A 10,263-nucleotide genomic window follows, 5' to 3' on the forward strand; every position below is an offset into this window, starting at 1 on the left:
GGGGGTGTGGGGTGTGTGTGGAATGTGTGTGTGTGTGTGTGTTGTGTGGGGTGTGTGGGGGTGTGTGTGGTGTGGGGGTGTGTGTGGAATGTGTGTGTGTGTGTGTTGTGTGGGGTGTATGTGTGTGTATGTGTGCTGTGGGGGGGATGTGTGTGTGTTGTGTGGTGTGGGGTATGTGGGGGTGGTGTGGTGTGTGTGTGGGGGTGTGTGTGGTGTGGGGTATGTGGGGGTGTGTGTGGTGTGTGTGTGGTGTCTCTGTGTGTGTGTGGTGTGTGTTTGGTGTGTGTATAGTGGGTGTTTGGGTGGCATGTGTGCGTGTTTAAACACCTGCATTGGGGTCATGTCACGGCACCTTTGCACAGCGTTTAGGGCAGGGAACAGGGTAACCAGGATTTGGAGCAATGTCACCTACCTTGAGCAAATTACTTTAGCACACCGCGCTTCTTTCTGGCATTAATAAAATGGTGATAAAAGTCACACATGCCTCACAGGATGGTCCCGAAGATTAAACGATGTAGGACGTGTAAATCCCGCCATCCTGGAGGGACTGTATTATTTTCTCTATTGAGCCTTTCTTCCTCCTGTTTTTGACATTTAAGTTTCCTCCAGTAACTCCTTCCTGGCCTGTTGATGATCACGCTTCTGCTCTTTTCTAAAATAGATGCTCTTAGAAGCGTTCAAAGAAATTCTTACTGTTTAACAAACCATCACGTGCCTGGCCACAGCGGAGGGAGCGTTCAGACTGAGGTGGTGTGTGCTGGATCCTGCCATCCGAGGACCCAGAGCGTCTTCCAAATTCAAGACACGAGCTGTCTCTGCAGCTCAGCTCGGCTCTCAGAGGGCGTGGACGGCCTCAGCCAGAGTGTGACTCCGCCACTGCTTGCTCTGTTTTCGGGCCTTGGAATACTAGGGTGGGATGAGGATATTTACTTCACATCCAAAGAACTTATCCTTAGAATATATGATAAAAAAGATGCTTGAGAATGCGCATCCCAGAGGGCAGCAGACGGCATCATGGGCTTTGTCGTCAGAAAGTGCTGGATTTGACAGCTCCACCTTTAGCCCATGTGTGACCAAGGGGGAGGTGTTTCTTCTTTTTTAATTTAGCAAAACACATATAACATAAAATTTACCATCCTAACCGTTTTTAAGTGTGTAGTTGAGGAGTGTTAAGCATATTCTCTTTGTGCAATCAGCAGCGAGGTTTTTTAACCTCCCTGAGACTTTAGGTCCCTGAGCTCACCATCAATGTCATCATCGTCATAGACGACACTATGATTTGGAAGCCCCCCTTTGTGACAGAAGCAAGGTTTATTGAAATCTGGTGACAGAGGGGACCACCAATATTCCCGAAGCTCTGAGTGTGTGCCAGAAATCCAGGTAGCCATCCCACGTCATACCTGACTTAGCCCCCACAACTACCTCCCCAGGCAGATATTGTCACCTCCATCTAGATGTGGAAACAGATTTACAGAAAATAACAAATGCTGTTAGTCGCACAGTGAGTAAATGGTAGAACCCAGCGGAACCCCCACCCCTAGACCATGACGTATGCTTATGCAGGCCTAGGGATCCAGGCATGTGCTGTCATCCACTAGCCGTCCACATCCCTTGAGCAGGTGCAGTGAGCCAGGCACCGTGTGCAGGTGCTGGGGTCTCAGAGGGCACAGAGGACAGGATGTGGCTGCCTGAGGAGCCTGCACTCTCCTTGAATGCTGGTGGCTTTTGCACATATCCGAGAGGAAGATTAGCCTTTTCCCTCCCCCATCCTTCCTCAGTTTCTCCTCTTGTCCCACCAGGTGTGACCTGTGGCCTCCCCTTCCCCCCACCTCGCACACCACTCACCCTGCCTTGTGGGAATTATCCTCTCTTCTCATTTTCCATGTTCTGACTTCTCCTCAGATAAACAGGAATATGCTTGGAACAGCAAAATTAGAAATTATGATACATTTTTTTCTCCTGTATTCCCTTGAGACCTAATTAAGAAAGTTTGGAGCTGGAGGCTTGGTGCCAGGCCCTAGCTCTGTGACACAGCAGCGAGTCTGCTGCCTGCCAAGCTCCTCCAAGAGGACTGAGCCCAGCGTGTCCCGTCCCTTGCTTCTCCTCCATCTCTGCCCCTCCCAGCCCAGGAGGAAGACCATCCCCATCCCTGGGGCTCTGGGGCTCTGGGGCTCTGCCCTTCCATGGCACAGCCTGCTGTGAGGATATTAAGTTGCCGAGGGTTGAAGAACAAGGTCTGAAGAATTGCATGAGCTGACACTGCGCCTCACAGAAAGACCTGTTTCATGTGGTGTGTAGTGTCATGTGAGGGCTCCTCAAAAAGTCCAGGGAAGGCCTGTATTGTCTTTTAATTCTATTTTTCCACTAACTGTTTGAAGTGCCCATATACCTTGTGTGGACCCGTGCCTGGGTAGAGACCACCATCTTGCAGTATCTGGTGGATGAACACTTGGTTTCATTTTAGGAACATGGAGTTGCTGATGCTAGGACCGGAGGCTGGTGCTGAACTTCCTACTACAGACGTGATAAAGCTCAGCACCTGGAGAAGCTTTAAGCTCTTCTCTGAATGGAAGAAATTCCACTCTAAACATAGCCTCTGCTTTGAGTCTCTCATCAGGATAGCGACAGTGGCACTTGGGCTGTCTGCTGCCTTTCTCAGGCCTGTGTGCCTCACGGCGACGTCCAGCGCACCCTGTGAGTCCAGGGGACCTGTGAGATCTGCTGGTCTCCTCTCACAGGAGAGAGGAGATGACACGGGGGCACATAGTGTAGTCTGTGAGACATCTGAAAGGTGGTGACAGAGAGCGAGGGCACATGACAGAAGAGACCAACTGAGAAGTGAGAACGAAGGAGAGAAAGCAGACAGATGGGTGGTGACACCCTCCCTCCCCACCTGGAAGGAGATAGAGTGGGGGACGGAAGGAGAGAGACTGAGGGGTAGAAAGAGAAGGGATGGGGGACGGAAAGGGGGTGAAGGAGAGGGGGAGACAGAGAGAACAGAAGAGCAATAAACGTAGAAAAACCTTGCAAAAGAAGGACAGACGGACACACATGCACACGCACGCAGGCAGTGGGGGGGGCGACAGTAAGCCCGTGACGAGGTGTGCTGTCCTCGCCACATGGCTGTGGATTTCAGTATCCACGGCATGTGTGCCGATGTCTCCGGCAGGGAAATCAGAGCAGCCTTTCTATTTTCATGACTAGATAATTTCACACACAGTAAGACATTGAAAATCAACTCAACAGGCCCCAAACACTCACTTTTTCCCGCTGAATTATTTTAAAACAAATGGATCAATGACGCAATTCACTTGCGATGGCCACGCTACTTCGGGCACATCACCACCCTCGCTCTTCCTGTGAAATTCCCCAAGGGATGTGATTTTAGGACCTGCTTTTGTTTTCTGTGTCCTTCTTGCTCTTTTCTTTTTATTTCTTTATGTTTTCGCCCTGCATCCTCCCTGCTTCCGCCCTCCTGCCAGGCACCCCTCAGGGTGAAGTGCCTGGGAAGAGACAAGAGGAGGGTTGCGGGTCAGGCAGGCTGCTGCTGTGGCTCCTGTGACTTCGCAGACGCCTGTGGAGAGAGGGAAGGTGGCAGACAAGTGCAGGATGTAACTGCTGGTCAGTCTGGACACAAGCACTGGCCGCAAGAGTGTGCCTGTCACTAAGGAAAAGCTTGACTGACAGTTCCCCTGCCACCCAGGCACATGGACAGTGCCTTTGCTGGCCATGCACAATTTTGTGCCCCCACCCCGCTGCTGGCTGTGCCTTTCTGTTGCAGACAGTCTCTTCTAGAGACTTCCACATCTCATCCTGTTTCTGCATCATGACAGTTCTATGAATCAAAGCATGAATCACTTTTCCAATTTGGCACCTGCCACATAGCAGTTCAATAGATATTGACAACTTACTAACTAGGATAACTGAGACCTAAAGAGATTTAAAAAACAACCACCACTAAAGTCACACTTATAGTTACTGTCATTGGTGGCTCTTGTCCCACCCACAAGTCATGATACTTTCCTTGCCCACTGGGAACCTGGTCCAAACCCAATCAGTTGAATTTGGGTTTTTCTCAAGTTTTCAGTTCATGGAAATGAGTGGAATGGTGACTCGGTGCCTGTGACCCACAACATTGTGAAGGTTTGAGTTCCTCCCTCCCCAAAGCTCCCCGGAATTCCATACACATGATCTTCAACCGCCCTCGTGGCAAGGAAACCTTGGCTTGCTTCAAATCATCTTTCTCTGTAAAGCAGCTGAGGTCTGCATAGAGGAGGAGGGAGGCTGGGGAATGGAGAGAGAGCAGGTCTACGCTATGAGCAGGTGCACTCACATGCAGTTTTGAGTGGCCAGAGGCTGCTCACAGCTCAAACTTCTTTTTTTTTTTTCCCCTTTTTGTCTTTTTTTGTGACCAGCAATGGATCGCAACCCTCAGTGTCGCGCTTGTACCGGACTGGGACCAGCAACGGGATCGCAACCCTCGGTGTTGCTCCCGTGCCTCGCTCAGCCAGTGAGCTGCCGGTCTGTATGTGGGATCCGAACCCTTGGCGGGAGTGCCGCTGCGTTCCCAAGTGGCGCACTGTAGCAGTGCGCCACCGGGCCGGCCCTCACAGCTCAAACTTCTGATGTTTTCCACCATCTCTACTGAAGTCTCTCTACCAGCTCAGGGGACGCCTTCATTCAGCAGCCATAGCCATGTTGCTTCTGGCCGAGCCCACGGGGTGGCACCCTCTGGCTGACACAGGCTTGACTAGTGCTGTGGCTCCCTAGGGTGTCAGGGCTGACCTGTAAGAATGTATCAGTTTCTTGTTCTCCAGTGAGTCCCTTTTGACAGCACTGCAGACCCGAGGTGGGTCAGTCCGAGCCTGGACACCAGCCGGTGCTTCTTCTGTGCTTTCTCATGGGAGTTGGTGTGTCTCAGGAAATATCCTGAGGGGCTGAAGCTTTCCAGCTGTAGCCCAGAGTCCCTGGGCAGGGGAGAGGAGCATGAGGCTGTCCACTGCCGTCTCTGAAGTCGCCCAAGGCTGGTGCGAGCCACAGACAGCCCAATGGCTTCCCTTCTTCCTCGCAATGTGACCTACCCATTCCTCTTCTCCCACAGATCAGCCAAAATTCTGAGAATTTGCTTTGCTTTTACTGATAGCGGTTACAGATGTCCCTGTTCTCACACTCAGTGCAGGTGTGTGTCTGTGTTACTGTTGACCAAAAGGGGCAGAGCCCTCCTCCCGTCCAGGATGAATGTCGGTACTAGTCGTTGAGACAGGGTGGCACTGACAAGTCCTCCATCCTGAACAGAGTTAACAGGAACCAACACGCTGCTCAGGCAGCTGTCTTTGAACCCTTTGAAACTACTTCCCGTTTTTCAGCACGAAACCACCTCCCCAGCTCCTTTTTATTAACAGGCAACAGTGCAAAGGACCATTACTACCCAGTTAACTGTACAATCGAGCGAACACGTTTGCCACCAATTCCTAAGACTTCCCTTAAACCCCGTTAATAGAACGTGGGGGCCTCATTCTTTTAAGAAAGCCATGTTTTGGGCAACATCCCATTCTCTTTACTACAACTGTCAAGAACTTTGAAGGACCTGATATGTTACCCTGTGGGCGAGCTAACAAGTTAGTCTGCCACATGGCGGTAGGAAACACAACTCTCCTGGATCAGAGACAAAGGACAGTTTGTTACTCAAAGCAACAGCAGTAGTGGGAATATTTTTGTGGCACGTTTGTGCTAATTCCATGAGCCCCAATTCCCACAGCATGACACGGAAAGGGCCAGATGACATTTGCACATGCTGCAGGTTGTATTACAGGAGAAGCATCTTGAGTTTAGGAAACCTGAAACTTTTATAATGAAATTAAGCATGTCTGTCCTTTGTTTCAGAAGGAGACATTTTCTTCATTGTATGGGACAACAAGCATACCTGCCCTTTGCTCTAGAGGGTGATATTATCTTTATCATTTGAAATGTTTGCTATATACATTCTTCAAAAGATTATCTGGAATAAAGGATGATCAGTGCTTTGCTCATAACATGTGCAGAAATGTCAGAGATCCATGGAGAAATGTTTCCCAACAGACTTGGAACCTGTCACTCCAAGAAGACTCTGATTTCTGCTTGAGCTATATCCCCCATGTTTGTGTAAAGTAGGAGAGTACCCCTGGAATAAAGCTGGGTAAAGGGTGATCTTGCTCAGTGTGATTCTCTTGGTCATACCTCCTCCAGCTTCTGCCTGCTTTATGACACTCCTCAGTGCATTCAAACGTGTGTGTCTGTGTGTGTGTTCCAGAGCTTTTGTTGTTTTGTCAGGAGGATTAGTCTGATACAGATTACTCTGCCATTACCTGAAGATTTAGTTCAATAGAATCTAATTTATCCATTTTCAATTTTTGTTCTTTTATGATTAGTCCCTTCTATGTCCTATTGAAGAAATCTGCCTATTTCAAGGTTGTGAAGATATCTTCTGTGTTTGCCTCTGCAATCTATCTAAGATGAATTTCTATTTGTGGTGTCATGTAAGTCACAAACACACAAATATGATTGCACAATTCATTGAAAACGTTGTCTTCCCCCTCACAGCACTACAGTGCTACTTCTGTTATAAATCAGGTGACAGTATACACACGTGCTTGTATATGAATTTTATATTCTATCCCATTGGTTAGTTTGCTCATTCTTGAGTCAATAGCATGTTGTCTGAATTAATTTAGCCTTATAATATCGCTTGATGGCTGGTCATATCTTTTAATTTTGTTTGTATTCTTCAAGATCATCTTGGCTATTCTCAGTCCTTTGCATTCCTATAAAAATTTTAGAAACCGCACATTAATTTACATAAATCATGATGGCATTTTTCTTGTGGTTGCATTGCATCTGTGAATTAATTTCAGTTAAAGAACCTGAATTTGCACTCTCAGTTTGTTAATGGACCAGGTTCTTGGGTCTCAAAGTCATAGAACTTAACAATGCACCCTGCAGAAAAGCAAGCAATGCTTTGTGTAGAAAGGAGAGGATTTATGCATAAGGGAGATAGCTATAGGGAAGCTAGCTCTCTGAGGAGAGCTGTTCAGGGTCCTTTATAGGGAAAGGAGTGCAGGCCAGCCTCATCACTCTGCACCTCTAGAGGTGGTCCATTCTGTTCTTCCTGGTTATGGCATGGGCACACGCTTATTTAGGGCTTTGGTCCCTGCCACTTTTTGGTAGGTCCAAGATGCTGGTGTTGCTTATTATTGCCACATCAGGAGGGTCATTGTAGCAGTCACCTTGAAGCTTTGTGAGCATGTGGGAGTTGGGCCGACTGCCTGGGGAAGTTTGTGGTTTAAAAAAGTTGCTTATCATAGTTTGTGAAAATAGCTTATCTGGTTGTGCTGGATTCTTTGAAAATAGGGTGAGTGGCTGAGTTGAGGGGCCAAGTCCCATTCCTATCTGGTCTCAAGGTCTTTCTCCTTATGGAAAAGAGGTTGATATATTTGTTGCCAGTCCCACAAAGAGAAAAGAAGTCTACATTTCCATACCTGTGAACTCAGGGTGAACAGCACAAGGCCCTTGGGCTTGGCTAGCTTTTGCTGATTGCCATATACTCTTCCAGGATTGGATGCTTTTTCTCATTTCTGTGTTCTTTTTACCTCCCCTTTGCCAGCATTGAGAAACAGATGTTGAACCACTGTCTTACACAGCACCAGATTGGCTCAGTGGGTTTCCCAAAGCCATTCTGAAGCCTTCCCTGGAAGTATAGAGTAGTTATTTTCCATACCCTTATAAAACATTTAAGATGAGCAGAAAAATTAAGCTTGCTCCAGTTTTGAGGAGCTAGATGAGTTATTTTCTCCAGGAAGGGCTCAAACGGACACTTAAGTGTAACCCCCCCACCCTCAACAGATGGTGCATTAGGATGGTGCATTAGGACTGCAGGCCACTTTGTGTTTGCTGTTTTCTGGTTTCCCCTGTGTTGGCTTCCTTGCGGGGTTGCTGGTCAGGTGGTCTTTCATACAAGGAGCTCCTGGAGCACCATGAAAGCCATGCAGACATGGGCTGGACTGGTGAAGATGGAGGAGAGAGACTTCCCCTTCTCCTCACATCACAGGTGTTTTTACTTGGGGAAGAGTAACAGGAGTCCCCCTTTGCTCTCCCTTCCCCTCATGAGTTCCTAAACAACTGTGATTTTCCCAGTGACTACTTGGTCTTACTGTCAGCCCCTACACACTTCCTGGCTCACCCTGGGCAGCCACCAGATGGTTCTTCCCTCAGTAGCTAGTAAATTAATTGTTCTGATCTGCTCCCTGAGGCTCAGGACTTCTGCACCTTCCCCAGTTTCCTAGACACACCCCTGCAACTGGAGACATGCGACATGAGATAGTCTTGTTTCTGTCTTAAATTCTACTCTCCCCTTCAGAAGCATATAATTGAATGATTATAACTACTCTGGACACCTAATTCACATGCAGATGAACTTGTCCCCAGGAATGTTTGTACATTTTAACAAGTGATTAGCAATTTTAATAGCTGTGTCTCCCCCTCCAGAACCTTGGTGTGTTTAAAGGAGACTGACAAATCAGAATCGATCTCAATAGTCAAAGATTTGTTCCTTTCCCTTGGAGGCAGTTTGCATCTTTCCAGGCACTCAGCTCTCGTATTTTCTTCCTTACTATAGAGTTTTTTCTCTAATATTTTTGACTTACCCTGGTTGGTCATTTAGCTCCCTCTGACATAGGAACAGTCAGTTTGGGAGAGGGTGAAGGCCCCCTTGTTGGGGTCCACTGCTCCTAGGAGTTAGAGGAAGTCTCTGAAGCTGGTGGGGCTCACTATTGCTGCACATGGGTGCGCACAGCAAGTGCTCATTGCTGCACATGGGTGCGCACAGCAAGTCCCCCTTGTTGGGGTCCACTGCTCCTAGGAGTTAGAGGAAGTCTCTGAAGCTGGTGGGGCTCACTATTGCTGCACATGGTGCGCACAGCAAGTGCTCATTGCTGCACATGGGTGCGCACAGCAAGTGCTCATTGCTGCACATGGGTGCACACAGCAAGTGCTCAGTGGATGGGGCTGGTTTTGTTCATGTTGCGCTTGTTGGTGTTTGTGTGGTTGGCCAGGCATGGTTCAAGGCAACATGGAGCTGGAGTTAGAAAGCCTAGGTTCTCATCCTGAACTTGCCTCTCTGACCTTCAGTTCCTTCATAAACTGGATTCAGAGATAACTGAATCTCAGGGCTGTTCTGAAGTTTGATGAGGTAGCTGTGTGAAGTGCTCCACATGGAGTGTGGCACAGTGTGAGCTGGTTTTCAGAGTCCCCATGGGAGGAAGTGATTCATTCTTATTCTGGAATGATGTCAAACAGACATTGCCAGCTAGAGTCAGTGGAAACTAGCTGACCCCAAGATCCTCTTAGCTACTGAAATATTATCAAAACATTTTCAGCATTCAGAAACACATTCCTCTGTTTGATAGCAGCAGTTTGAGAAGGGCAATTCTACCTCAGGTTTGGTTGGTTTCCTGATGAAGTCAGTACAAAGGTTATAGGTGACTTCTGTAGCAAATGTTTTCATGAAAAAGTAAAACTTGAGACAACTACCTGGTTGTTTTCAAATATTCAACTGCTTTGCATTAAACAATATAGCTAAAATATCTGAGTTCTTAATTTTCTCAGCTTTGCTTCCCAGTTTTGGCATCATAACAGAAGTTATGAGGCTGCACAAGGTGAGCCTCTGCATTTATGCTCTGTCTCCTCACCTGGGCAGTCAACACGTCAGTGGACAAGGCTGTGTGTCATGTTTCCTTGTGTGAAAAGGCAGGGCTTGAGTTTCAGAGCTCACAAAGCCTGCCCATCACTCTGTGCACAGGGTGATTGGTAGGAGAAACTTTCCTGAACTCTTCTCCTTTCTCCTCTTCCACCTTTGATTTCTTAGTAGCTACCTGCCATCTTCTGTCTTCTCCTTATATCTCCCTCACAATGGGCCCCTCCTTTCTGCCTTATTGTTGACCTGTTTGATCAGAACTGTAGGAGAGGAAAAAATGACTCTGTACCCTCCTGGGGTCTTGGACTGAGCTACAAATTAAATTGACATAAAACAGATGAACAGGAGGAAATCCATGTTCAATTACATACATACACATGAGAGTCCCATGAAAATATGAGACTTAAGGGCCAGATGATTGAAGCTTGTATAGAAGATCCCTAACTTATGATGGTTCAACTTATGATTTTTTGACTTTACAGTGGTATGAAAGCAATATTTGAAGAAACTGTACTTCAAATTTTGGATTTTGATCT

This window comes from Galeopterus variegatus, unplaced genomic scaffold (genome assembly GCF_000696425.1).
Source record: "Galeopterus variegatus unplaced genomic scaffold, G_variegatus-3.0.2 Scaffold6514, whole genome shotgun sequence".
NCBI lineage: Eukaryota > Metazoa > Chordata > Mammalia > Dermoptera > Cynocephalidae > Galeopterus > Galeopterus variegatus.